This window comes from Lactuca sativa, chromosome 5 (genome assembly GCF_002870075.4).
Source record: "Lactuca sativa cultivar Salinas chromosome 5, Lsat_Salinas_v11, whole genome shotgun sequence".
NCBI lineage: Eukaryota > Viridiplantae > Streptophyta > Magnoliopsida > Asterales > Asteraceae > Lactuca > Lactuca sativa.
This window is the reverse complement of record NC_056627.2, coordinates 27,851,681-27,858,094: the sequence shown is the minus strand read 5'-3', so window position 1 is coordinate 27,858,094 and position 6,414 is coordinate 27,851,681. Positions and strand designations below refer to the sequence as shown.

At 36.1% G+C, this 6,414-nt stretch overlaps 1 non-coding gene across 1 annotated transcript; it reads right to left on the bottom strand.

Annotated features, from left to right (window-relative positions):
- Positions 1-5,965: 5,965 nt before the first annotated feature.
- LOC111883509 (small nucleolar RNA R71) lies at positions 5,966-6,072 on the bottom strand. The gene has a single exon (XR_002847475.1). It is a non-coding gene; the product is annotated as a small nucleolar RNA R71 (small nucleolar RNA).
- Between the last annotated feature and the right edge of the window lie 342 nt (positions 6,073-6,414).

Genomic DNA, 6,414 nt, shown 5'->3' with positions numbered 1-6,414 from the left:
TATATCTTAAGTTTTGAATTTTGTGACGAAACTCCCTCTAACGCGGGGATAATGTGACAACACAAATTTCGTTTCGTCATTTTAACCGATCTGTCAGTAAAATACGTCGTTTTCGAATTGTTACCGTTTCGTTATTAAATTAAGTCATTAAATTTAACTCGTTTATTATGACTTAATGGGTACTCAAACACGTTAATAACTCAAGAAAATATTCCAAATTAACAAGTAGAAAAATTTTAGTTTCGACCATATCGGGTAAAATAAACGTCAGTATCGGGTAGGATTCCACCGGGCCATAAACTCAACCCCTATATAAGGGATTGAGTGACATCATTTTGAGGCTTTTTCTCTCTCTTAAAACACTTTCTCTCACTACTCTCTCTCTAAAATCCGACTTTGATCCAAAATCATCCAATTCAAGCCTCAAATCATTAAGGTAACTATCCTAACTTATAGATTAGCATCTTTAGCCTTCAAATTCGTGTTTAAATTATGAAATAGGACCAAAAACTTGTGTTTATGGTCTAGGAACCTCCCCATACCGTGAACACCTCTAAAGAGGGTTTTGAAGCCCCAAAACCCCTCCAAATCACTTCTAGTGCTTAGTTTAGACCTTTGGACTTGCATGAATGAGCTTAGGACCTCAAAATCGTACCAATTGGTGTATGGAAATGAGTTTACAGCCCAAGAACATGATTGGACCGTAAAACCTCATTCATGGACTATAAACACCTTTTTAAGGTGTTATATTGCCCTTAAACACCTCCATAAGCTTCCATGAGCTTCCATGAGTGCATAGAACCTTATAATCCTTAAGGAAATGCACCAAATCATACACAAATGGGACAAACTTGAGTTTATGGCTCAAGAACATTCTTGGACCGTAAACACTTCATCTTAGACATTAAACCCATCCAATGGGTGTTAAAGTGTCGTTAACACCTTGTATGGCTTAGAAATGGGTCTAGAACTTAGTATGCTTAACTTTCAACCACTAAAACCCATGAATCATGGACAAACATGAGTTTACAGTTGTAAACTCATGTGTTTAAGGTAGTAAACTCCCAAGAACATCTTCATAGACCGTAAACTACTTTTCCAAGGTCCTTACGGCCGCCAACTCATAGTTTACTGCCGTAAACTCCTCAAATGGTCCTTAGAATGCCCAAATTCCCTTCCAATGCCACAAAACCAAGTCTAGCATCACCCCTATAGTGTTATAAGGCCATTTAGCAATCAAGAACACCCACACCATGAGTTTACGGCTGTAAACTCATGGGGAGTTGGTCATTTGGACCATAAAATCCTAAAGGAGTTTACTCTTGAAGAGTAAACTCCATATCCAAGCCATATACATCCAAAGATGCCGCCCGGGTCACTCCAAACACTTGAATTGAAGTGTTTTCGCATCTAGAAGTGTTTACTCTAATGTAATTAGTGGTTCGAAGCCTAATGAGATACAATTATATATCTATTCATATTACATAGGAACCTCGCGTGTTTTCAATCCCCGAATGGACAATTAGCATCAAACCAACACACTTCTCGACTGGTGAGTTCATACCCCTACGCCTTTTTCCGTGTTTTTCAATGTTTTCAGGGGGGAATACAAGCAAATTATAAATGTTTTCAAAACATAAAACTGATGTATTTCTATAAATATCTGACTAACTTTTAGATATCTTTACCCCTTATGTATTATGCAGAGCATAAGGGATGTTTTATTGAATATAAATACATGGATTTCAATTACAGTAAAGGAAACAATCAAAACAATCAAATTATTTTGGGAATAATTTGGGATCTTCAGTTCTTGTTTTAAGAGCACAGATTTAGGTAAAGTTAATAGATAAACTATGTATGATTTAGTTTATCTCTGTTTAATTTAGAGTATTATGCCAGATAGATTCATTATATTAGACCGTTTTTACTGTATTATGTTTCAAAACGATTAGTATGCTTGGTAACAATCGAGAACACCGTGAATGATTTAATACTAGCTTGTGAGATTCGTCTTCATTAAACCCTTTGGGTTATCAGTAAATCCTCCCCAGAAGTGTAACAAGAGTCTCCTGGAGGGAGAGCGTGGAATTTGTGTGTAGATCTATTCGGGACTGACAATCCCACACCTAAACTGCTAGCTACAGTTAGGCGGGCACGCCTGGGGTGACAAATTCTGGATATCGTCCGACGTCTGACGAACGTCAAGGAGGTCTCGGTGTCGTATTAGCATGGTTACCCGACTCACAATACGTATTAATATAAGTTTATTCACAAGATTTTATTTTCATATCTATCTTTGATCTATATAATTTATATCTAGTACGGGATAGTATTCCCATGGTCCTTATATCTAGTACGGGATGGTATTCCCTTGGTTTTATATCTAGCACGGGACGGTAATCCCATGGCTTTCAATCTATAGTTTTTATGTATTAAAAGTATCTTATATCTAGTGCGGGATGGTATTCCCATGGTTTTATATTTAGTACGGGACGGTAACCCATGGCATTCAATCTATAGTTTTTGTGTATTAAAACTATCTTATATCTAGTACGGGATGGTATTCCCATGGTTTTCAATCAATATTTTTATGTATTAAAAATATCTATTGTTGTACTGGATGGTATTCCCAGTGGTTTTCAATATATAGTTTTATGTATTAAACTATACATTGTTGTATTTAACGGAAATTCAGAACTTTAACTAAACTGTGTTTATAAGAAAATATGGGATTTTCTTGGATAACAACTTTTCAGAAAACTAAAGGAAAGATGTTCATTTTCAGAAAACAAAACACTTATGAACTCACCAGCTTTATGCTAATTTTTAAACTTCTTGTATTCTCAGGTTCTCTTTAGACATGTATCCAACGTTCTTTTGCCGAAGAAGGAGCATATGGAAGTTACGTCTTACTTTTGTTTAATCTTATGTACCTACAAAACTTGTATTACTTTAATTTCAAACAAATGTAATGAATTTATGTAATGTAATGTTTTGTGTTTACTATGCTTACTATGTACATTGGTTGCGATACTTCATGACGTCCTCCGCCCCGAAACGTTTCCGCCTTCAGTTTCGGGGTGTGACACCTACATATTCGGGCTAGTCAATTTAGAGACAATAAACATCAAAAATGAATATTTTATAAAATATTATTTAGAATAAATAATCTTAACCAAGTTATATTATATGTCACATGGGTTCCATATATATAAACAATGCTGAAATCCGATTTATAACAAAAAATTTATGACCCGTCGAAGTTTTACGGCTAAACCGGTACGACACTGTGTAACGTAAAAAGTGAATTTATGATAAATTACTTTTTAGACTTAGGGATATAAACAAAAGTCGTAGTATACCTTAAACTGAGAACGTACATAAAAAGAACATCTAAATCTGACTTCGTTTGAGGAAGTTATGATTTTTCTAAGATTTAACACAACAGTGCACAGCCTAGAAATCGAATGTATATCGGTCGACTTTTAGCCAAAACAACCTAAATTTGAATTGAATATCTCATTAATAGGATCTCAATAATATAAAGACTGTCGAAAACGAAGTCCGTATGTAGAAGTTATGAATTTTACATAGTCATTATCAGTGTAATCTTCTCAGACGGTTAAATTTAAAATCGCTCCAGAATTAGCCAATGGGGTCAAAATGAAAGTTGTAGATCCCGTTGCTACCTACGCGTGATGATATGTGCATAATTATTTAATTATTTAGTATACATTTTTATTCATTTTTAACTAATTATGTGAATAATATGGACAAAAGGTACTTAATATTGTTTAAATTTTGTTTTCAGTCCAAAAGATATGCTTGGGAGTGAAAGGGAGCAAGGGAAAGCAATTAAAGACCAAAGAATGAAGATTGAGGAACAAAAGTCCATTTACTCGGCGAGTACACGCACCTACTCGGCGAGTCCAGCTGAATATTCCAGAAGATAGCCACGACTCCTGATCTAAGACGGATAACAACGAGTCTACTCGGCGAGTTGGGTCTGCTACTCGCCGAGTACCCCCTGTTTTGAGATATCTATAAAAATCGAACCTTTATCCGAGGGGAACAGACTTTTGGCGATTTTGGAAGATCCTTCTGCGATTGAGAGCACTAGAAGACGCTGAGGAATTCTAATCTCCAACCTTTCGAAGAATTGAAGTAACTAGGTTAATCATTCCACTTAGCTTTAGGATTTGATGATGTCTAATCTAGTTGAACTTGTTTTTGTGTGTGATTTTACTGCAACTATGAACTAATTTCGTTTTTGTTTCTGTTTGGGGAATACCAAGGAACTCCTATGGTTTAATTCTTAGTTTTGATTAATTGTTTATTGGTGATCTATTAAATTAAGTTTGTTAAAGACCCTTATGCATTAATCATGATTATTTTCTGTTAATTGGAAGACAATTAAGCTGCATGAACATCTCTTAGTTGTTAACCTCATATGTTTATGTGAACACCAATTCATATGCTTAGTAATAATGATTATGAAACTAAGATTAATAAGACAATAATTAGATTAATGTGTGAGCTTGTTTGAGAAACCATCAACAAGAGGTTAATTGATTTACTAAATTGATTTACCACTACAAATCTTATTTAATCCAAATCATTAATCTAGGGAATTAATTAGTTTAAACATTTGATCACCACTTAAATTAGTGAATTGTCTAAGGGCTAGGAGTAATGAACATTAACCTAACCACTTTAATTGGTAGCCAATAACAATTAATCTATCATAAATCCAAATAACCATAGGAGTGAATTGGTCGAACCTAAATAGAAACATCTTTATCAAATTTGGTGAATAAGTTGTTTGTTTTAGTCATTTAGTTAATTAAGTGTTGCCTAAGTTTCTAGACTTGCAAAACTAGAAGAAAAACCTTTTACTTTCATTAGTTGTTTTAGTTAAAATTAGTTGTTAGTTTAATTTTCCGTTCCCTGAGTTCGACACCTTACTTACTAAACTATACCACTAAAAGACAGGTTCACTGCCTTTGTGTGCTAAATATATTAATAAAAGTAGGGAATAAAACAAGTGCATTTTACACACATCAAGTTTTTGGGCTGTTGCCGGGGAACGATACTAAATAATTAATCTAATACCTAATTTTTTCGATCCTTTGTGTGAGTTTACTTGCATAAAGTTAATTTATTGTAGTTTAGTAGTCAGTAATTAGGTCTTAGCAGCTATTTTAGTTTTTAATATTTAGTTATAATTTTTTCAAAAACACACTGTTACTCGCCGAGTGCAGTCGCATCTACTCGGCGATTACAAGCGTAATCAGCAGTAAATTTTTGATTATTTTTAGTACGATTTTTTTGTTCTTTTTACGCTTTTATTCTGTTTATTTCAGGACTTTCATGACCAGAGGATCAAACACCCCGCTGGTACCCCTTGTCCAACTTGAAGACTGTTTTTGGGAAAAAGAAGAGCAGCAAATCTGGAGCATCCAACACTTCCTTAGTAATCGACGAACCGGCTATGGAGGATATCGAGTACGAGACCGAGGAAGAAGAGGACCCGACATACGAGCACGAAACCGAGTCCGAGGAAGAGTTAGCTGTCACAATGGCTAACATTGATGAAATCCCCATGGGAGAATGGAAGAAGAGGATGCGAGACGACACCGACCCGGGACTTGTGCAACCCGCAATTCCCGCGACTGCTACCTTCGAGCTAAAGGGTCATATCCTAGCTTTACTTAAGGAAATACCTTTTTATGGAAAAGACCATGAAGATGCCTACAAACATTTGGATGAAGTCAATGATGTAGCTGATTACTTCAATGTTCCAAATGTACCCCGTGAGACTCAACTACTTCGTATGCTTCCGGTGACATTCAAAGGTGCTGCAAAAGACTGGCTCAAGTCACTTCCCCCCAGATCAGTCACCACTTGGGCCAAGATGAAAGAAGAATTCATTGATCAATTTTTCCCACCTTCCAAGATAGCCAAGTTGAAGAAGGCCATTGCTAACTTTGAACAACAAGCTGGAGAGTCGCTATATGAAGCATGGGAGAGGTACAAGAGCTTACTAAGAAACTGCTCACACCATGACCTAAACAGCCAGCAAGAAGTATCCATCTTCTATGATGGAGTCAATGTCACAACCAGGCAACTACTAGACTCGCAAGGCCCGCTCACAAAGAAGCCACCCCCGGTGAACAATGAATTGATTGAAGAATTCTTTAAACACTCTAGAGAATACCACAACCCTAGGCATGATGTCACTAGGGGAGCCGCTTATGCAGCTACTGAAGACTTATCCGCAGTCATGGCTATGCTAAAAATAATGGATAGGAGGATGGATAAGATGGATCAAACAATACATGCTATTCGGGTGGGTTGTGAAAACTGCAATGGGCCTCACCTCACTAGAGACTGTGATTTAGATGAAAATGG